At 39.4% G+C, this 24,254-nt stretch overlaps 1 protein-coding gene across 5 annotated transcripts in view; it reads right to left on the minus strand.

The window, feature by feature from the left end:
- TSPAN9 (tetraspanin 9) overlaps positions 1-24,254 on the minus strand; it is a 236,897-nt gene that overhangs the window by 177,641 nt on the left and 35,002 nt on the right. For 2 of the 5 annotated variants that reach the window (XM_036758640.1, XM_036758637.1), the window contains exon 4: positions 16,543-16,590. The exons of the other annotated variants lie outside the window; for them this stretch is intronic. The gene's annotated coding sequence lies outside the window, so the exon portion shown is untranslated. The remainder of the gene's footprint in view (positions 1-16,542; positions 16,591-24,254) is intronic. 5 annotated transcript variants of the gene reach the window in all.

Genomic DNA, 24,254 nt, shown 5'->3' on the forward strand with positions numbered 1-24,254 from the left:
TTAGCACGACCTTCAAAAATCCAGGGTCATCTCCACACCACACTGAGGTAGAAGAGGAAGAAGATACACACACTAGAGAATGGCTTACAGGGATAAAAGGCACTTCTGAGGTCCAAGGGGAAGATTAGTACCCTCTATGTATATGTAAGAAAGCTAGCCCCAACTGTGGCAACAGATGTGAAAGGAGGTGATAAGAGGTTCAGAAGTTTAAAGAATAAAGAAATTAGGTAGGCTCGGCTAGTGAAGGAAGCCTTCATGGAGAAGGTGGAACTTGATCAGGGCTCGGAAAGTTGGCTGGGATCTGTACAGGCAGAGAGGATGGTATAAGGTACCTGGGGATGGAGAATAATGAACAGACAGAGTTTACAGTTTACTAGATATAAGATGAACAACATAAATACATAAACAACAAAAATATATTTGGGGCTATGCAGTTTTTACAAGAAGGTGAAGAAGAATGGGTGAGGTGAGAATCAGAAAGAAGACAAAGAGGAGGGCTAATCAAAGACAATGTCTTAGACAAAGTAATCTTGAAAATGACCAATGTTAGGAAGGCTGTGGTAAGACAGAAGCACTAATGTTTCATTGATGGAGTTTTGCACTGGTCCAACCATTCTGGAAAACCATTTGGAACTAATCTAGGTTCTTGGGTGCAGTCTTCTGCCTGAGTCCAAGTTTTACAAAACAAATCCTTTTATTAAGGGGATTTGTTCTGTGAAGTTTGGATTCAGTCAAAAGGCTGCACTTGAGGACCTAGAAGGCCACATGTGGCCTCAAAGATGTAGGTTCCCCACCCCTGCAATAGGTAGTCTGACCACGTGACACTACTACTGGATACATACTCCACCCAACCCAACCAAAGAGATCAAAGACAAAGGGTAAGGTCCCAAATATACCAAAAAAAAATTTATAGCAGCATTTTTGTGGAGGCAAAGAACTGAAAAAAAAAATGAGTGTTCATCAGCTGAGGAATAGTTGAATAAATTGTGGAATATGAATATAATGGAATTACATTACCATAAGAAACAATAATATGAAGAAATCAGAAAAATATAAGAGGACTTTTATGAACAGAGGAAGCACTTCACTTCAGTAAGCAGACAATAATACAAAGGAAAACAAAAATGAAAGGCATCAGAATATTGATCAAATGCAGTGACTAATCTTGATTCCAAAGGACTACTGGTACCCACTTCTTCTCATCAGACAGAGGTATGTAATGGGGGAATGTTATCAGCCACGGCCAATTTGTTGGTTTGCTTGATTTAACTATGCTTACTTATATTTCAAGGTGGGGGAGTGGTTATGGGAACAGGGCATTTATTGGGAAGTAACAGAGATAGCCTCAAAAGCATCAATAAAAATGTATTTTAAGAAGAATTTTTTAGAAAGATAACATCAAATTATGAATAAAAGTAATCTTGAATTACTTTCTACACTTTCTGCAAAGGAAGGAATTTATTCTGGGAAGCAGCACTTCTAAGAAATATTAACAATAATAACTCATGATTGTATAACACTCTAAAAAAGTGCTTTCCTCACATTATGACCCTGTGAGGTAGACAGTATAAGTAATTTTGAGATAATATTTTATCCTTTTTACACATGGAGAGACAGTAGCTTTAAGACGTTGTTGCTGGCCTACGATACAGTTAATAAGTATGTGGCAGAATCTGAACAAAAGCCTTCTGATTCTAAGTCTAGTAATCTAGCCTTTACCATGTTATCTCTCCAGGGAAACCTTTAGAGAGAAATCATAGCTTTGGAAGAACTGTAGACTACTGAGTCCAACTGTTATCATCTTTTAAAACCACCCTGCCTACCCTAGTTTAAATTATTTATAATTGAGGTCCTTTGGTCTCAATTCATGAAACACAAGCTCCATTGGAGGGCATGACTGTTCAAATAATGTGGCCAACAAAATTACTAACATTATCCGCTTCTCCTTTTCTCAAACCAGGAAACAAAGCAACAGCAAGAGGTCAAATCATCTAAGATTACAGAAGCTGAGCATAAGGAATTTCTCAAAACATCGGAGATCAAGGTGACATCACCAACAGCCAGCTTGGGTAGCAGATAGAGCGCCAGGCCTAGGAAGACCTGAGGTTCAAATCTGGCCTCAGACACTTACGACTGTGACCCTGAGCAAACCACTTCACTTCCATTTGCTTGACTTTCCTCATTTACAAAATAGGGAAAAAATAGCACCTACCTCCCAGGGTTGTTATGAGGATGAAATGAAATAATATCTGTAAAGTGCTTAGAACAGTGCCCAGCCCATAGCAGGCACTATGCCCACTACCACCACCATTATTATTAATTATTCTGTAGTTATTATTACTACTACTACCTACAGATATAACTGAATTACCCCGAAAAAGAAAGACAGTTCCTGGTGCTATAGTGAAAAGAGCACTAGGCTGGGAAACAGGAGATCTGGGTTCTAATCCCAGCTCTGTCAAAACTAGCTGGGTGATTTTGGCGAAGTCACTTCAACCCTCTGGGTCTCAGTTTCCTCACTGGTAAAATCAATTTTTATCTGTTGATCTCTCTAAGGTCCTTTCCAGCTCTAACATTCTATACCAATCATGATATTTCCCCCTAAAAAACATCAGATTTAGAACAAATGAAAGATCATATGTTTATGTCTGCATGCTTATTTGTATAGGAACATATATGCAAAAATGTAGTTATAATGTGTGCAGTTTCCTCAAGAGGAAGGGGACCAGAGGAAGGAGGGAAAATAGCTTTTCACTGTTTCAAGCAGAATGTTCAGCTGCATATCCAATTTTCACAAATGGATTACTAGATTACATTCTTTGCCACAGGCAGCTGTCCCTGTCAAATAAATAATCATCGCCTTACATTTATATATCACCTTTCATCCCACAGTGCTTTTCCTGCATCTGGGATGGGATCTGGGAATAACTACAGCAGCTCTCATTTAGTGGTAAAGGAGTGGTGGAGGGGCCCAAGTATACACCAAAGGGAGGCAGGTCAGCTTTACCAGGCACAGGTTTCATCAGGAAGGGGTAAAAGGGGGTGGGACTGGTAAACTGCAGTCTCCAAGTACGGAGGAAGAAACTGAAGCATCAAGAAAGAACAGTAAGGTGAGGTACCATGGGTTCCACAGATGGAGAAGGGAGAGAATTGCCAAGTCGGGGGGGGGGTGGTCCATGCTAAGCCATAAGCAGCAACCAAAGTGATCCCAAATACCTACTATTGTACAAGGTGCTATCCCAGAGGAAATAAGCCCCAGAAAGCACTTTACTAGACAGTTCTGGCTTGGTACAAATATAAATAAACAAATAAGGATGCAACACTGTGATTCTGGGTCTCAGGAGCAGGGAAGGTTAGAAAAGATGCCTTTGAGCCCAAAAGAGAAAAAAAGCATCAGCTTTTCCATGCAGCTAAAAACACGTACTTTAAATGTAGTCTATCTATATAATCTCATTGGTTCCTTAAAACAACAACATGAACACAACAGCATCCTCATTTTAAAGCTGAGTAAACTCAGGGATACAAACCCAGATTGCTCTTGACTGCAGGTCTATTTCTCTTACTACACCTTCCTTCATTTTTTTTAATCCCAAGTTGATAGGATGAGAAATACAAAACTTTACTACACATCTAGCTTCTGAGTGAAAAGCTCTCAAAATAATGAAATGGACAGTTGTGTTTCCCTTCTCACCAGGGCAAAGCACCTAGGAGAGGACAGAGTAATAATGCAAGAAATGGCCCAAAAGCAGAGTGCAGGAAGGAGGAAAAAGAAAAGCAGATTCCTCACACGACCCATACCCTGGATAACAGAACTCAAGTTCTTAGCCAAGTTATCCCAAGTAAAGACCTTGGAATGCCCTGGAGGTGTCCTTTTCCAGTACACACTGAGTTCTTGGGACCAGCTAGAGGGTCAAGAGAAGAAATAAGGAAGTGTCTCAGTGAGGCAGTTCCCTCAAAGGACTTAAGCAGAGAATCTTATGAGCAGAAAGAACAAAGGCTTGGAAAATCTGAGGGAGAAGGGGGATTAGAAATAATATGACCACAGAATATTTGGTATGTTTATAGAATGCTTTCCTTAAGGCTGATTATTCTCTCCTAGGTAAGTGTCTGAAATTCTAGTAGCTGCAACCAGGTCTATGGTGGCACCTTGAGTTATGGTTGCATAGTTCAACCAGTTAAGACTTTTCATGGGCATGAATAACTAAGAAAGAGTTTTAAAGTATTTTCTACCCCAGCAGGCTATTTGCTATTTGTTTAGGTGCCACTGGGGGCAACCAGAAACTTTCCTTGATTCTCCAGTGGAGGAGAGAGAGGCAGTGGAAGTCTGAGCCCTTAGCTCCTTGGCCTACTCTGTAAAGTTATCCCATCCCTGTGCAATGGAAAAGAAACCTATTTGTGGGTCTGAAAGGGAAAAGGGCCTGAAATACTGAGTAACACAGGACAGTGGGGAGGAAAGAAGGTTGCTCTGAAATGCATATGTCAAAAAGAACAAGTAATAATCAAGGAAAGTTTAAGGGTCTCATAATACCCTCCTAAAGCTGTCCCACTGTAAAAGCTAGACGGAATGGAGCAACTCCCACCCTTTGGAAATGCGGATCTACTCCAAACGATTTTAAATAGAAGTACAGGACATGATGGAGTCTGGTTAGGAGAAGGCAAAGGAAGGGTGCACGGAAGGGAACAGGAGAAACCTAATTAAAGCCAATTCCTCCAGGACCACCTGCTAAAAACCATATTCACTCAGAATTTGAGCACAAGGGTCATAAAACAATGGTGCCAGAGGATTCTTTCTCTGAGCTCTGGCCAGATGACATAAGGGAACAGCAACAATCCCTGTTTCTCCACTGGCTCCCCCAAAAAGCACCATGAAGCTGAAACCTGAGCTGATACCAGGGGGCAGTGAGAGGCGATTTACAGCTGGAGAAAGCTGAGCATTCACACCAGATGCTGACCCAGTGGGGCCTGGGAAAGCTGGGGAGGTGCCTCATGTGCTTTTCTCAGAAGGCTCAGCCACCTGATGGGGCCGAGGAATACAAAAGTGCTCCGTAAGATTTAGGTGCCCTGGTGTCAGCCAAGAAAAGGAGATGAGCAAAAAGAAGCAGAGAGGAGCTCTCTGGCTTTCCTGAGACCCACTCCTGGCTCCTCTTCACACTTCCCTGCTACTGAATTTTATTAATTTACTCAACAAACATTTTTTAAGTGCCTACCATGTGCAAGGTACTGTGCTAAACCAGAAGAAATCCAAAGACAGTGACATTATAGACCTGGCTCTCAAGGAGATTATAATCTAATCTAAAACAAGCAGAAGCAGAAAGGAAGGTCAGGAAGAGGGGCAGGGGGATCATGAAAAGGAAGGGAAGGAAGCAAAAAAGGGGGGAGAGGAGAAATGGGATAAAGGAGGAAAGGAGGCAGGCTGTAGAGAGTTCAAAAGGACATGAATTCATCATCAGAAGACATGTGTCTATGTTCCACCTCTGCTACTAATTAGCTTGGGGGATTTCAGCCAAGACATTTCACTTCTCTACAACTCAGTTTTATCATTTGTAAAATGAAGGGAGTTGATTGAGGTCCTTTCAAGATCTTTTCCAGATCTAAAATTCTGATTCACATAAGAAGGGAGAAAGAGAAATAAGGGAAGGGGAAAAAGTGAAAACAATTGCCATTCTCGGCAATCCCTTACATTTCAAAGGCCCCCTCTATCAAAGGGGTCTCTCCTTGAGTAACAATAATAAGCATCCTGGTGAATGACTGACAAGGTTTGAAAAACAAGGCCTCTGCCCTCTAAGTGCTTCTAGCCCTTCACAGAGACTCGAATACAGAAAATTTAAAAGACACAGAAAGAACCAAAATGTCATCTCCCAACCCAAGAAATTTCCTAACCACACACCTCCCTTGATACCTTGGAGGCAGCAACCCCATTCCCACATACTACTCATATATTAAAGAATCTTAAGCTGAAAGGAGTTTAATCGCTTCAATTCTAATCATTTTACAAATGAAGAAACTAAGGCCCAGGGAGATAAAGTGATTTGGCCATGGTCACATACCCAGTTGGTGGAAAACATGCCTAAGACCAAAGTCTCTCATGTCCCAGCCTAGTCCTTTAAAAGCTGCCTCTCCCATATCATGGACCAAGAAGCAGCCAGGGTTTGGTAGAACTGAGCTGTTCAGAATGAATGGGACAGGAAGGGGGAGGAGTAAGCAGAGAAACCATAACTGTGTTCAAGGAAACCAAACCCTCAAAAGTGCTGAATGCAGAGAGATCACATTTGACAAACATGGGAAAAATCACAATCACCTAAAAACTTTTTTTTAATAAAAATAAGTCACACTCCTTCCTCCTTTCACCTAGGGGATTCAGCTGTAAAAGAGGCCTATTCACTGAATGGGCATTACCTCACTCTAAGTGAGTACAAGAAAAGGCCTTAGCCTAAAAGGTCTCCCATTGCATCCTGGGCCCTCTCCAGTCATCCTGAAGAATATCTGGTCACTAGATCCAGATGGCTCTAGAGGAGAAAGTGAGGCTGGTGACCTTGCATAGCCCTCCCTCACTCAAATCAAAGACAACTGCAAGTCATGTCGTCATTTCCCTGATGCCATGCTCCTCTTCAAAAATGAAGGATAAACACAACAACCTATTGGAAAAGAAGGAAAAGGGGAGGAGGGACCCAAACCAAACATACTGACAGCAGCACAAAACAGGGGCCATCAATGGAGGGGTATGAGAGAGGAGGGAGGGAGGGAAGGAAGGAAGGAAGGAAGGAAGGAAGGAAGGAAGGAAGGAAGGAAGGAAGGAAGGAAGGGAAGGAGGGAGGGAAAGAAAGAAAAGGAAAGGAGGGAGGGAAGGAAAGAAAAGGAAAGGAGAGAGGGAAGGAAAGAAAAGGAGGGAGGGAGAAAAGCAAGAAGTTAAAGGGAACCCCTAGCTATGCCAGATACAATTTGATGTAGTAGAAAGAGCACTGAACTTGGATATCAAAAGAAATGGGTTTGGGGGAAGCTAGGGGGCACAGTGGATAGAGCGCCAGCCTTGGACTCAGGAGGACTTGAGTTCAAATTCGGCCTCAGAAACTTACTAGCTGTGTGACCCTGGGCAAGTCACTTAACCCCCACTTACTCCAACCCCACCCCCCCAAAAAAGAAAGAAATGGGCTCTATGGCCAGCTCCTCCATTTACTAGCACTACAGGAAACCATATGCAAATTACTTAACCTCTCTGATCTTTAATTTCTTTGTCAATAAAATGGGAACAACACCTTTTACTAATGAAAATTAATTTCTTTCAATAGTACTTTAAATCTGAGAAAGCACTTTCCTCTCAAAAGCCCTGTGACAGAAACAGTGAAAGTAATACTTGCCTAGGGTCACACAGGTCTCCCAACTCAAAAATCCATAATTGTCAGAAGGAAAGAATTTTATATCCAATAAAATTTCATATACATGTGAATTTTTTTTCCTCCAGGAAATGGGCACTGGCACTAGCCTCTTAAGAAGGAACAGCTCCAAAGGGCTACCTGGTTAAGGGGTTCCCATACTGGGGGTTATCAGGGGGACAGACAGAAGAATGTTTCTATTGACAAAACCATTTGGCTTCAAGCTTACTAGATTTGTTCCTCTAGCATTTGGAGTTGTACCAGCAAAAGTGGGTGAGAGAAAAGATGAGGCCATCTTGTGCTATGGAACATCAGGATGGTAATGCCAACTAAGTGTTAGTACTGAAAGCAGATGTTTGTGTCTTCCAGGGAAGAAGGAGATAGAAGAGGAAGTGGTCATGGCTCTGGGCCTGGTAGGAAGAGGTAGGCATCTGGAAATTTGGCAAGACTAGTCGCATGCCTTTGAGCAGAACAACTCCTAAAGTCACTTACCAAAGGGTGAGATGGATACATCCTGCCCAGCCCTGCCTCCCCTCCAAATAAAGCTGGTTAAAGCACAGTCTAGTCTGAAGGCAGAGGAAACACTGGAGCTTAAGAATTAAGATCAGAAAGAGACCTTAGAGACCAACTAAAGCAACACCTTCACAGCAGCCTTGGGGAAACTAAAACTCAGTGCAAGGAATGATTTACCTTTCAAAATCACACTAGTAAGTAAATAGCAAAATAAGGATTTGAATCTAATTCTTCACAGTATAGTGGAAAGACTACTGGACTTGACACCAGAAGACCTAAATTCTAATCCTGGCTCCAAGACTTAGACCAAGGGCAAGAGTGGGCCTCAATTTTCTAATCTATAAAATAAGGATTATAATACTTATACCTCAAAGAGATGGTACAAACTAAGTATTCATAAATCTTAACATTTTATAAATGTGAGCTATTATTGACTCCAAATCCAAGGCTCTTTCTACTACGTACCATGGCTACTTTATGGATGGCCTCTAGATGCCCCTCCTAATACCAGTTTTCATCCTCAAAGTTTAGAAGATTAAGTACAATCACTAGATGTAGAGTAAGTCTTTGACAAAATACAGCGTTCATTTATGATAAAACACTCTTAAAAGTATGACCATAAACAGATGTTTCTTTAATATGATACTGTTGTACCTATCTAAAACTAAGACATAGCCTTTTTTATAATGGAGAAAGACTAGAAGCCTTTCCAATAAGAGTGAGATAAAGCAAGGATATCCACTCTAACAGCTATCATTTGATATAGTTCTAGAAATGCTAGCTATAAAATTAAGAATGAAAAAAAAGAAATTTAAAGAATAAGTATAGAGGAAACAAAAATTATTTCAGTTTGAAAATGAAAGAATTCTTAATATTCAACAGAAAAATTAAGTAATTTCAATAAAATAGCAGATATAAAATAAGGCCACAAAAATCAATGGCCTTTTGTATGTTATTAATAATGCACAGCAAAAGACAGAAAAATAAATTCCATTCAAAATAACTAAAATCATTCAAAGTATCTGTGAATTAATCCCTGAAGACACACCCAGAACTTACATGAATACCATTTCAAAAATACTATTTACAGAGATAAGGGAAGATTTAAATAAATGGAAAGACATTAACTGTCCATAGTTGGACCAAAACAATATAATAAAATAGCAATACTTCCTAAAATAATTTATGTTCACTGCCGTACCAAACTACCAAGTGGTTGCTTTACAGAATTAGACAAAATAATAACAAAATTCAGATAGAACAGAGTTCTTACATGGGGTTTCATGGAACTCTAAGGAACCTGTGGTCAGAATTTATGGGGTCTATGAACTAGGATGGGAAAAAAATTATATCATTATTTTCATTAACCTCTAAATGAAATTTAGCATTTCCTTCAATTATATATTTTTAAAAATTATTCTGAATTATGTTTTATTAAATTCAGAATGCCCAAAGGATTCAAAACATACAAAATTAAAAACCTCTAATCTAAATTAATAAAAAGTCAAGAATCTCAAGGAAACTAAAGATAAAAGTAGAAAATTGGGGGGAGCATTACCTGACCATAATCTATACTATAAAGCAGTAACTGCAAAAAAAAATGGAGCTAATTTCAAATGAGAAAAATTGATCACTGAAACAGATAATCCACTGATTAACAATTTATTAAGCACTGACAACTGGCAAGCACCATGCTATGCAGGAGAGATACAAAAACAAAAATTAAACACTCCCTGTCCTCTAGGAGTTTACATTATTTATAAATGACATAAATATAAGGCAATTACTGGGTGAAAAAACTAGCAGTTATGGGAATGAAGGACTTCATGAAGAAAGAGGCACTTGAGCTGAGTCTTGAAGGAGGCTAGGGTTTCTTAGAGCAAGAGGCAAAGAAAAAATAAGGCAGATTTAGCAGGACTGCAGAGTGCATATTTACATGTACATAATTACATGGACAAAAGTTGGAAAGGCATATTTGAGCCAGGTTGTGAAAGGCTTTAGAAGTCAAACAGAGGAGTTTATATTTAATCCTGGACCTAAAAGGGATCCACTGGAGTTCCCTGAATAGGGGGAGAAAGATCCACATCATCAAACCACCATTTTAGCAAAATCACTTTGGCAGATATGTGAAAAATGGGTTGGAATCAAGAGAAATTTGAGGTAGGGGGATTAATTAGGAAGTTATTGCAACAGTCTTAGGTGAGAGGTGCTGAGGGTCAGAACTTTGGAAGTAGCTATGGAAAAGAGATAGATATAGAAGGTATGGACACTAAGTTAGGGGTTTGTGGAGGTAGAAACTACAGGATTTGGCAGTGGAATGGATATGTAGAGTAAATGAAAATATGGAGTCAAGGATGACATTGAGGTTTTGAACCTGGGTGACTAGAAGGATGGGGGTACATTTGATAGAACTAGCGAATTTCTTAAGAGAAGAGTGATCAGGAGGGAAAAATAGTGGACTTGGTAATCAAGACCCAGAATTATCTGAACACAGCTGCCTGCTGTTCAACAAATCAACAAAAACTACTGGGAAAACTGGAAAAAAAGTCTGGCAGAAATTAGGTTTAGACCAGTAACTTATGGCATATACCACAATAAGCTCTAAATGGATGCATGACCTAAAGATAAAAGGTCATAATATTTTTTTTAAGTTAGAGGAGAATGAAAAAGGTGATCTTATACAACTGTGGACAGGGCAGTTCTTAATTAAACAAGGGACAGAGTTGATCATTGAAGATAAAACAAACAATTTTGATTATAAAATTGAAAAACTTTTAAATGAAAAAAAATTAATGCAACTAGAATTAGAAGAAAAGCAGTTAATTAGGAAAATTCTGCTAAAATGTATGTACCCTTTGATCCAAAAATACCACTATTAGGTATTCCCAAGAAAGCCAAAGATAGAAGAAGAGGTCCTACATATATAATAAATATGTAGATATAAATAAAACCATATAGATATAAATTTTTAGCCTCACTTTTTGTGGTAACAAAGAACAATAGAAATAAGTAATGTGTCCAGCAGTAGGGAAACAGCTGGACAAATTGTGGCATAGCTATATAATAGAATATTATTTACACCATTACAACCTACAAATATCAAAATTTGTATGAACTGATGCGGAATAAAATAAGCAGAACAATCTACATAATGACCACAATAACATAAAGGAAAACAACACTGCAAAGACATCTGAATTCTGATTTATGCAGTAGTTAATCAAACATACCTCTGCCTTCTAAGCAGAGAGGTGGTAGACTAGAGGTGTGGAATGAGGCATACATATTCAAATTTGGCCAGTTCATTCATTTGTTTTCCTTGACAATACTTATTGGCTAAAAGGGAGGATTTTATTGGCCTTATGCACGGGAAGTGGAAAGAATCAAAGGGAAGCGATGGAGATGAAAAAGATAAGAACATCAATAAAACATTTTTTTAAAAGAAGATGAATCAAGTAAAGAACAGATAACAGCTCTGGCTCTAGTGAGAATCAGGTTCCAACCTATGCTTCAGCTAGCCCTTCTCCAGGTTCCAATAGCCCACAGATTTTCTGCCTCAACTCTATTCCCAGGAGACCTCCCACACTTAGCCCCTTCTACCTCTAATAGCGAAATTATCCTGCTGAAAGACTATGGCAGCTGAGACCACCTGGCTCTGAGTTCTTTCATGGGCTCCAACTCTTGGGCTTGATTCCCTTAGCCATTTAGAATGGTTCACTTCCATCTGCTTGCCTCTGCTACCATCCCTTTCTCCTGCTCTAGTATGATTACACTATGCTTACAGGGACTGATGACTGTACAAAGGGGAATAATATGTAAGAAGGATAGCAAGGTATGTTTGGGGCCTACTTATAAAATGCTTTGTTCTTGTTCAGTTGTTTTCAGTAGTGTCCGACACTCTGTGACCCCATTTGGGGTTTTCTTGGCAAAAATACTAGAGTGGTTTGCCATTTCCTTCTCCGGGTCACTAGATAGATGAGGAAACTGAGGCAAGCAGGGTAAAACGACTTGCCCAGGGCCACACGGCTAGTAAGTGTCTGAGGCCAGATTTTAACTCAGGAAGAGGAATCTTCCTGACTGTAGGCCTAGCACTCTATCTACTGCACCACCTAAATGCATTATAAAATGCATTACATATAAAACTTAAGAGATTTTATTTGCTCCTAGAGGTAATAATTAGCCAATGGAATTTACTGAGTAGAAAAGATACATGTGGTCAGACCCTGCTTTAGGAAAATTACTTAGATAGAGGAATAGAGATCCAGTGGGAGACTTCAGTACTTGAAAAGATCCATTATTTTATCCATGCTTGGTAGACGATTTCATGAGTCATTATTCAGTTACCCAGTGGACCAACCATCTCATAATACTCATTTTCAGTTCTTCAGAGGTTGTATGGTGTTCCATATGATAATACCACTAGAATACTAATATTAAAATTATGGCCTTTGCCTCATCTCTAAAATATACAGGGAACTGAGTCAAATTTATAGGAATATAAATTATTCCCCAACTGAGAAATGGTCAGAGGATATGAACAGGCAGTTTTCAGAGGAAGAAATTAAAGGTATCTATAGGCATAAGAAAAAATGCTTTAAATCACTACTGATTAGAGAAATGCAAATCAAAACAACTCTTAGGTACCACATCTCTCCTATCAGATTGGCTAAAATGACAAAACAGGAAAATGATAAATGCTGAAGAGGATGTGGGAAAATTAGAATATTGTTACATTGCTGATGGAGTTGTGAACTGATCTAGCCATTCTGGAGAGCAATCTGGAACTATGCACAAAGGGCTATAAAAATGTGCATACCCTTTGACCCAGCAATACCACTTCTAGGGCTGTATCCCAAAGAGATCACACAAGTGGGAAAAGGACCCATATGTACAAAAATATTTATAGCAGCTCTGTTTGTGGTGGCAAAAAATTGGAAATCAAAGGGATCCCCATCAACTGGAGAATGACTGAACAAGTTGTGGTATATGAAGGTGATGGAATACTATTGTGCTATAAGAAATGGGGAAGATACGAACTTCATAATAACCTGGAAAAACCTACACGATATAATGCCGAGTGAGTGGAGCAGAACCAGGAGAACATTATACACAACCACGGATATATGGATTCTGTGATGACTAACCCTGATAGACCTCACACTCTTCTCAGAAATACAAGGTGCGAAGACAACTCCAAAGGACTAATGAGGGAGAGAGCTATTTACATCCAGAGAAAGAACTATGGAGTCTGAATGCAGACTGAGGCACACTGTATGCTTGCCTTTTTTTTAACCTTGGTTTTTCCTTTTTTTTTTTGGTTTTGTTTCTTCTTTCTCATGATTCATTCCATTGACCATAATTTTTCTTTACAACTTGACTATTGTGTAAATAAGTTTAATGTGAAGTTATATGTAAAAGATATATTGGATTCCATGCTGTCTTGGTGTGGGGGCGGGGGAGGAAGAAAATCTAGAACTCAAAATTATGTGGAACTGAGTGTTGTAAACTAAAAATAAAAAATCTTAATTAAAAAAAAATATGGTCCTTTGACTCAAAAAATTTAATCATCCAGTAAAACAACCTGTCCACTCTTGGCTAGGCTGTTCCTGGGAGGACACACAGTCCATCACCTTGGTTTGGTGCTATATCACCACCCAGAATGGTATGAACTGTCAGCATTTGTGCTCTAATGGCATAGCCAGGGTCCCTTCTATATGGTGACTACCAATCGGAGTACAATCTTATCATTATTCTCAACAAAAAGCATTCCTATCTTCCCAAGTTCAACTCAAATACCACCTCCTCTGAGAAGATTTCCCTAAAAACTCAGTATACACTATGATCTCCCTCTCCTCTCTTCTCCTAGAATCCCTAGCCTTCCTCAAAGCACAGATCAGATGCTACCCCCAGTGACACAAGGTCTGGCCTAATTCCCCCAATCAATAGTGGTCTCTTCCTCTTGAAATTATTTTGTGTGTGTTTGTGTGTGTGTGCAGGCATAGGTACAGAGATATATGTGTATATGTGTATATGTATATATATATGTATATATAACATGTATGTAAATTATTTTATTATACTAATTATATTAAAATATAGTATAATATCTGTGGCTGGCACACAGAAGGCATTTGATAAATACTTATTACCTTTCTTCTTTCTTTCTTATTTACTTACTTGTATACATAGCTATCTTCCCTCATTAGAATGTAAATTCCTTGAGGGTACAAGCCTTCAATTTCAGTTTGGTATCTCCAAGGCCAGCACAATGTCTTTCAAAGAGCTGGCATTTAAGGTTTATTGAATTCAACTTCATTATTGAATTCTTAGAACACTTAATGACTGTAGCACTCATATGGCACTTAGGATGTGCTGCCCGATATTATTTTTACCTTTTTATTTGCCTACTATGTTAAAGTGGTGAGACTGACCTTTTCTTTAAGCAAACACACTAGAATTTAGTAATTTAGAATTTTAATTTAGAATTTAGCAAAAATTAGGGTTCTCTCCTTCCAAGTAACTACACATGTCCCAATGAAGCTGTTCAAAATATTTCTGGAATTTTTTCTTGGAATGTGTCAGGGGCACATTCCTTCGAATAGAAAGTAAAGCCTAAAAAAAAGATACTGAACTTGGAATTAGATCTATATTTAAGCTAATTCCTTACTTAGCCTTGGAATTTGTCTTACTAACTATAAGACTTTGGCCAAGTCACTTACCCTCTCTAAGTCTCTGTTATCTCATCTGTAAATTGAGGGTAACACCTGTCCTATCTACCTAATAGGGCTGTTGTAAGGATCAAAGGAAAAAATGTATATGAAGGTAGCTCTGTCAATGATAAAGCAGCACACAAATGTAAGGCACTGTTGTTACTGCTGTTAATCAAAAATTGGGGCAATTCTTTGTCCTTTGAGTGTATATTTGAATGATGAAAAGAACCAAAAAACAGCCAAGACTAATGAATAGTCATAAAATGTTAAATGCTGGAAGATCCCGCTGGGTGTAATGAGACTCATTTTCATGATGGGGCCCTAAAGCCAGTTTCAAAAGAGGAACACAAACGTGTTTGGAGCAATGGGAACAATATTAGATAAAGCATTTCAGGAAGCAAAAAAAAATGGAAATAAAGTTGATGCCCATCATTTGGGGAATAGCTAAAAAAATAACAGTATTCAAAAGTAATGGAATATTATTACTATGAAGTAACTAACGAAGACTACGAGGAATTCAGAGAAACAGGAAAAACATTATAGGAATTAAGAGCAGAGTGAACTATATAGGAAAACAATGTAAACAAAAGATTGCTGAGTAACTGAAAAACCAATAAGAGTGAGAAGCAACATGGCACCATTAATAGAGAATAGGCATGAGAATCAGAAAGACCCGGATTGAGTCCTGTCTCTGACATACACTGGCTGTGATCCTGGGCTAGTCACTTAATTCTCAGTGACCCAGGAAACAAAAATTTGCAGAGCTGGTGCAATTCTGCATGGGTTGTGTTTTCTCACTAAAGAAATCTATGGTCTGGTTAAAAATAAAAATTAAAAAAGATCCCGGAGAACAGTCTATAAGGACTTAATAACCTACACTTTGTCAGATGTGGTCATTGCTTGAAATATTTTTGCTTAACTGTTTTTCTTTGTCTGACGGAGGGTTTAATCTTAGCAGGGTCTTTTGGGGCAGGGGGAGGACCAAAAGGACTGATGAAAAGACAAAAGGCACCAATAAAAAATGTATTATTTATATACATACATACATACATATATATATATATATATATATAAATTGAATTACGCTTGTAACTTCCCAAGGTGACTCTAGTACTTTGAAGAAAGATCACTTGTTCAAGTCTAGCTAAGTTAAAATCAGTATACTAGACAGTACAATCCATGAAGAAGGGACCAGGTCTTGTCTAAACCTGGTAGGCTTTCTGGCACCTAACACAATGCTCCATCCACAGGCAGTTAACAAATATGTGAATGAAGAAGAAGCAATCTTAAGTCACGCCTCACATTCTCATCTTCAGTTCTTAATTGCCTAAATACAGCACTCCATTCACTAACTCCAGTAGACTACTAGTATTAAAAATATGAGCCTATGTTTCAGGGAGAAGTTTGGAGCTACCCAGAGGTGAACGGAGTATCTGAGCAGGCTATTACAAAGAATTACAAAGAAGCTCCAGATAAAAAGTGTGATCAAAGAAACGTCCCACCAAAAGGATGGGCTGAGCATGAAGCAAGTGCAAAAACTTCCTCAGAACAACTCTGTGAGATTTTATCATCTCCATTTTACAGGTGAGGAGACCGAAGCTGTGAATGGTGAAATGATTCCCTCAAAGTCACACAGATAATGAGCGCTCAAGCCAGGGCCCAAAGCCAAGTCTTCTGACTACAAGGAGGGATGTGAGTCTACTGCGAAGAATACTGGGCTGGGAGGCAGAGAGAACTGAGTTCAAATGGCAGGCAATCCATGGGCTCTACTGGTATCCTCTCAATGTCAAGAAAAGGTACAGAAGACCAACATCACATTATATAAACTATAAAGAAGACAACATCACTCTGGCAAACTCGGGGGAGAAGATGAACAAGAGTCACAAAGGATAGGGAAGGTACTGATTGGTTTCAATCTGCACCCTTAGAGGGAATATCCAAATACTTACTAGCTGTGTAATCTTGGGCAAGTCACTTGTTTGCCTCAGTTTCCTCAACTGTAAAATAATAAATAACATAATAAATAGTAGCACCTACCTCCCAGGATTGCTGTGAGGACCAAATGAGACAATATTTGTTATATGCTTAACATAATGCATAGCACTTAGAAGGCATTTTATATATATATATATATATACACATATATATATACACACATATATATGTATGTATGTATGTGTGTTTATGTATATATACATATAATATTTACACATATATAAATACTGTATAAATATAAACCGTGATAATGTGATGACAAATCATCTTCCCAATTTAATTGTAAGTCTTTTGAGGGCAGGAACCCTCTCATACTCAAACTTTCTATCCAGTACAGTGCTGGGCATATAAGAGGCTCAGAAAATATTTTGACCTATTCTAATTAATTTCTCTCCCTGAGGAAAGAGTTACAGCTAATTTCAGTTAGAAAAGCATATTCTGTGTTTGACTTTTCTAGAGAATGGGTTATTCTGGCCTTCCTCAGTTACCAGACAACAAAATTACATTCAGAAGTTACCTGAAGTTCCCTTTTAAATTGTTTAAAGACATGTTGAGGCCTATGAGGGATCTAGAATGTCTTTGGCCTTAAGCTACTTTCTCATTTCAGCTAGGTTGTTTGCTACCTACCTTGTCCCATCTCCCCTGAGTCTATTATCCCCCAAAATAAGAAACAGTTCAAATTTGGAACTATGCCCAAAGGGCTATAAAACTGTGCATACCCTTTGACCCAGCAATACCACTTCTAGGGCTGTACCCCAAAGAGATCACAAAAACAGAAAAAGGACCCACATGTACAAAAATATTTATAGCAGCTCTTTTTGTGGTGGCAAAGAATAGGAAATTGAGGCAATGCCCACCAACTGGGGAATGGTTGAACAAGTTATAGTTATGTGAACAAAGTGGAATACTATTGTACTCTAAGAAACGATGAGCAGGCAAACTTCAGAAAAACCTGGAAAGACTTATATGAACTGTTGCTGAGTGAGGGGAGCAGAACCAGGAGAATGTTGTACAGAATAATAGCCATATTGTGCGAGGACTGATTTTGACAGACTTGACTCTTCTCAGCAATGCAAGGATCTAAGACAACTCCAAAAGACTCACAATGGAAACTGCTCTCTAAGTCTAGAGAAAAAACTTTGGAGTGTGAATGCAGATGGAAGCATCCTATTGGCTCTCTTTTTCTTTTGTCTTCTTGTTTTGTTTCTTCTTTCTCGTGGTTCCTCCCATTAGTTCTAATTCTTCTTTACATCATGACTAACGTGAAAATATGTTTAATATGATTGTGTAAGTAGGGCCTATAATCAGACTGCACGTCATTTTGGGGAGGGGGAAGGAGAAGGAGGGGAAGAAAATTTAAAACTCAAAATCTAATGGAAGTAAAGGGTGAAAACTAAAAATAAATAAATAATTTAAAAAAAATAAACAGCTCAGGCTACCAAGAGTACCTCAGACTATTTCAACAATGCAAATGAGCTATGAGGACAGTAGCCCCCTTGAAGGCTATGACCTTTTGAAACTCCCCATGGCAGAGCTAGGTATGGTACTCAGGAGTAAACTAGTACTTGGTGCTCTCCCTGGAAGCCCTGGTCTCAAGTTTAAGGAAATAATCTGCAATTTGGGGGGGCCTAGCCCTCATGGGTCTGTCCCACTCTGAACCTGGGTCCCCATTCTAGCTCTGTGACTTATTAACGCTAGACATTAGGTAAGTCTTTCTAACTATCTAAGCCTTAATCTGTTCCTCTATCATCTAACAGAATCAGAGATTCAGAGATGAAAGGAATCTTGGTGGTCATCTCTCTCACTCACTTCACTTTACAGAAGAAGAAATTGAGGCCTAGAGGCGACGCTCAAGGCCAGGTAGCAAGGTCAGATTTGGTCTCTTGACTCCAAATCCAGTGCTCTTTTGTCTATCCCATACTGCTGATAAAATGAAGAGATTGGATTTCCTCCATCATGGAGCAGCAGCCTAGACCTTGGAAAACAACCAGCAAGAGAGACATAAGAAGGTTTGCTACTGCCATCTTGTGGCAGTAAAATAAGCCAGGCACTGAACCAGAGAGAGGCCCATAAAAGGGAGGAAGGACTCTGGAAATACAAGAGTTAGGAAACCAGGGACGGCCACACAAAGAAGGGGAAGAGTCAAGACAAAGGAGGAGGCTCCGAAGAAAAGCCTGCCAGTTTTGTTTTGTTTTGTTTTGTTTTCCTAGGAAATTGATGACAGTTCCAAGAGCCCTTTCTCTTCCCTCTCCTGACATCCTTCCCACCTCTTCCAGGAAATTTTCTTACAGTAATGAAAAAAATATGGTCGTGATTCATAGGATTTAGAGTTGCAAGGGCCCTCAGAGATAATCTAATCCAGGCTCCTCATTTTCTAGAGAAAGAAACAGGCTCAATGAGGTGGCTCGAGCAGGGTCACACACTTGGAAAATGTCAGAGCCAGGACTCCAACTGGGTCTTCCAACCATTTCCAGTATATGAATAATACTACAAGGCAGCTATTAACTCTATTTTATTTATAAGGCCTTGAGGTACCCAGAAATCAAGGAATTTGTCTAAAGTCATGGGGAAAAGAGGGGAAGAAACTGGAGGGCACTGGGATCCTGAAACACAGAAAGGGATAAGATTAGATCATATACGTGCAGAATTGCTGGCCATCAAAAGAACCTTAGCAATCTCCTGATCCAGACCCAACACTTTACATATGAGACAACCAAGGCCCAGAGATTGGAAATGACTTTCCCAAAGTCACAGAGTAGCAGAGCCAAAACAGGAACTAAGATCTGACTCCAACTCCAGCATTCTTTCCACCCTGCCAACACCTCTGGATAAAAAAAAAAAAGGCAAGCTGGGAATGCTGAAAAGAAACTGCCTACTTCAATAATTTTGACTCAGGCCAGCCTTGAAGCCAGACTTCCCAAGGACTCGATATCTGAAAATCCTGCCTGATTCCCCAGAGGAGGAAAGAAGACAGAAGTAACAAAAGATTTCTTCCTCCACTCCCTTCACAATTCTGATGTCCAAGACAGACGGTTAAGACATGTGAGTGTGACCCAGTAGATATCTGGAAAAATCTCGTCAAATTTTAAAATCAAAGACATTTCTGTTCTCACTAAGTTGAAGCTTCAGGAGGAGCCCAGAGGCCTTTTTAAGATGCTACCAAATGTTCAAGCAGATCCTGCTGATAAGCAAGTCCAATGGAAGGAAAGTAACTCTTTCAAGACCAGAGGAGGTCGATCTCTGCCCAGCCAGGTGAAAGCTAGGTTTCAGGGCTTAGGGCATTCCTGCTGCTCCAGGATTTGAGAACTAGTTTAGGGTCTGGAATTGGACACTTTTTAGGTACCTAAGAAATGTCCTGCCTTACACATTAAATGATCAATAAAGATTTGTTAATTCTCTAGTTAACTATTTACCTCTTTTCTTCCCTCATTCTGGACTCTGACTCTAATAATCAGCCCAGGATAACTAACATTAGCTTCGGGGCTAAAATGCAACTTTGAGCCTGAAGTTACATAAAACTCTTTTTTTCAGCCACTTGAATTATCTTTTATTTATATGTCTGTGTACATGTTGGCAGCTAGGTGGCGCAGGGGATAGAGTGCCAGGCCTAGAGCGGGGAAGATCCATCTTTCCTGAGTTCAAATATGGCCTCAGACACTTACTAGCTGTGTGACTCTGAGCGAGTCACTTAATCTTGTTTGCCTCCGTTTCTCATCTATAAAATGAGCTGGAGAAGGAAATAACAAACACCTCCAGTGTCTTTGCTAAGAAAATCCCCATTGGGGTCAGGAATGGTCAGACAGGACTGAAAGTACATGTTGCAGCAGGTTGATTTTAGAAAAACTTGCATGAATTAATCAAGAGTGAAATGAGCAGAACCAACCTAGTATACAGTAAGATCAATATTGTTTGAAGAATAACTGTGAATGATTAAGTTATTCCGAATATTATAAATACTCAAATCAAATACAAGGGATCTATTAAGGAAGATGCGATCCACCTACAAAGAAAGAACTGATAAACAGGAGTATGCATAGTATGGTTTTAGGGGGGTGTGTGTGTGTGTGTGTGTGTGCCTGTATGTCTGTGTGAGGGGGAGGGGAGGGCGGGAGAGACAGAGAGACAGAGAGAGAGAAAGAGAGAGAGACAGACAGACAGAGACAGAGAGAGAAATGGTGGCAGTATGGGTGGGGAAGAAAGGAAGGAGACAGTTTGGAACTTAAAATGTAACCAAAAAAATTTCTTTAATTAAAAAAAAAGTACATGTTGCCTCTCTCTCACCATCCCACCCTACTTCTGACAGAATGTAAGTTCCTAAAAGACAGGAGCTGTTTTGTTGTGGCTCATCAGTTCCCAAAATAATAACCTGCATATAGTACACACCTAATAAGAATTTGCTGAATTGTGAGAAAATGCCTTACTTCCTCACTCCACCCCATACATATGCATGTACCACACACACACATACATGCATCTTCACCTACACACACACACACACACACACACAAACACACACACTGCAGCCCCTCCCAGATCAAAACAACAGGCATTCAGGAGGACACGACTGATAGGCAGACGCTTCCTTGCTGCCCTAGGACAAAACCGCTATTGTTGTATTTCTTGGGTCACCAGGGCTGAGTCACCATTGCCCAGCCACCCCTATCAAAAGGAAACAGCCAGTCAGATAACACCAAAATTCAGGAAGCCTCTTAGCACTCCAAGGCTATCCTAGGCACTGGCTCCATCCCTTGTCTCTAAGGCCCCAACATTCTGCTAGTCTGTCCCTCAGGGACCATATAACCAACATTAAATTCACCCTTCACCTGAATCTGACATCCCCAACTCGTATAACCTATGTGCCTGGAGGAAGGAAAAAAAAGTCCCATCCTTAAATTTTTAAGAACTATATTTGAATACACTACATGTCACAGCATAGAGGCTGTCCTGGATTCTCGCAGGATGGGCCAGAGAGCTGCAAGCTCTGAAGAGGTTGCACATATAGGCCTGCCAATTGGCTGCATGTCAAAAGACCAGACCAATGAAATAAGGAGAAACTCATCATCCAAAGGCTGGCAAGACCTCTACCAAGGCATGGAGAGACTATAATTTGCATCAGTAGAAGGGATATCCATACAAGTGAGATCATGGCTATCTAAAGCTAATTGTTCAGCTCGCCTGGGATTCTGTCTGTCTTGATAAGTCAGATAATTGAGAGGGTTAGACCAGCCACATTCAAGAAAAGACAGACTAACAGCAATGAAGGGCAAGCAAGAATTAAAGATGCAGGCAAACTTCCGAGTCCTGTGAGGTTTCCCTTGGGCTTCTGCTACTCTGGCCAGCAGATGCATCCTTAATTTTGCCATAGAGAACAGGCTTAGGGAGGTCACAGGGAGAGGAGCAAAGGTGCTCTCTTGAGGCAACTTCTCCGACCCAGAGTTAAGCCAAAGTCTCTTGTGCAGAAACCTTGTTCTGTCCTTTTTTGCATAACCAATTAAGATTCCAAAATATGAGTCGTGTTCCTAGTGCTTAGCACAGTGGCTGGCACCCAGTAGGTGTTTAATAAATGCCTCCCGATTGACTTAATGAGCACGCCTCTACGTCCCTGAGAACTCTGAACTTGACCTTAATCAAAAATTTTCCACCCTCCAATTCTCAGAGAAGTCAGAGCCTTTGATTTCTGCCCCTGCCTTCCTCCAATATATTCAAGAAATTTAATTAAGCTAACTTAAAGTGAACTCTTTCAAAGCCATTACCTTAAAGAAGCAATAAGGAAAAGGAGTATGGAGGTAGGTTTCTTCATGGTCTGACACTAGACATGGAATCAACAGTCCTGGGATAGAATATTATTTACTATCTGTTATTTACTGTATGTTTGGAGGCAACATGCAAATTCTCTGAGCCACAACCTACCTTCAAGAAGTGACAGTATTTATTAAATACTTACCGTATACAAGGCAATGTGTTAAGTGATGGGGATTCAAAGAAAGCAAAAAAAAAAAGGAAAAAAAATTGTCCTTGCCTTCAAAGAGCTTATAGTCTAACTGAGGAGACAACATGTAAATAACTATGTACACAGAAGCTATAAATATGCAGCTTTGGCCAACATGATCTTAATTCCAGCAGCCCTCAGACTTTAGAGAATTTTCACTTGTTAATAAATTCCTCTTATCTCTAGTCATAATCTGATCTGGCCTACTATGATAAATTGCTCCTCCTATCTCTGGAAGATTAAACTGGGGGCAGGAAGCACTGGATAAAACCCAGGGCCTGAAGCCAGAAGACCTCCAGCCTCAGACATTTACTAGCTATGTGACTCTGGGCAAGTCACTTAACCCAGTTTGCCTCATCTGTAAAACGGGGATAAATACAGCACTTATCTCCCAGGATTGTCCTGAGGCTCAGATGACGTAATAACTATAAAGAGCATAGTGTATGGCACATAGTAGGCACTTTATAAATGTTAGCTACTGATGTGGTTGTCATTATTATTATTATTCTAAACCTTTTTTTTGTGTCATGGACCCCTTTAGCAATGTGGTAGAGACTATGGGTCCCTTCTCAGAATAGTGCTTTTAAATGCATTAAATTACAAAATAAATCAATTATATGGAAATAAAATTATCCAAATATTTTTCAAAACAAGTTCATAAGTTCAGAAGCTCTGATTAAAGTGACGGCTGACAGGCTGGTTTGTTTTGACTTATTTTTTCCCTTCTATGAGATACTGGACCCTCCTTTGACAATGGGACAGTGTAAGATTTACTACTCTGAAAACAATACTGCACTTTAGCTAGGAGAATTATTAACCCAAGAAGGGATAGAAGACATAAAAAAACCATGAATAAAATCAATGAAGACAGAATAAAGAGAGAAACTGTAGAGATGAAAAAATTTATTTTCATCAAAAATCTCTCATAAAAAAGTCTGATATCCAAGATTTATAAGGAATTGGCACAAATATATAATACCAATAAATAAGTCATTACAGGATTTGAATAAACAATTTTCAAAAGAAGAATGAAGAATAACAAACTATAAATGGCCATTTAAAAACATACTCCAAATCACTAATGTAAGAGAAATACAAATTAAAAGAACTCTGAGAGTTCACCACTCACCTTGCAAATTGGCAAAGATGACAAAAAATGTGAATAATCAATGTTGAAGGGAGGGTGGGAAGAACTGCCTGCTAAAATACTTTTGGTGGAACTGTAAATTGGTCGAACAATTCTGGATATTATTTTGAAATTATCTGTGAATAAACTGTCCATACCCTTTAGCCCCAGCATCTCATTTTTGGACAGACATTTTCTACCTCAAGGTAGAAAAACGCAGAAAAAATTTCCAAAACATACCCCCCAAAACCCATAGAACCATTCTTTGGGGTAGCCAAGAATGGAAACAGGGTGAGTGCCCATTGTTACAGACTGCTTGAAAATGTACATCCCATGAATGTAATTAAATATTATTGGGCAGTACAAAATGATGAATATGAGAAATTCAGAAGACATATTCATGGGCAGATTTCTCTACTAACTGATGCAGAATTGAGGGCAGAAAGATGAGAATTAAAGTGTGGGTATGTGGGTACGTGTGTTTGTGTGTGTGTGTGTGTGTGTGTGTGTGTGTGTGTGTTGTATTTCAGTCATGTGCAACTCTTCATGAC

Source organism: Trichosurus vulpecula, chromosome 5, assembly GCF_011100635.1.
Source record: "Trichosurus vulpecula isolate mTriVul1 chromosome 5, mTriVul1.pri, whole genome shotgun sequence".
Lineage (NCBI taxonomy): Eukaryota > Metazoa > Chordata > Mammalia > Diprotodontia > Phalangeridae > Trichosurus > Trichosurus vulpecula.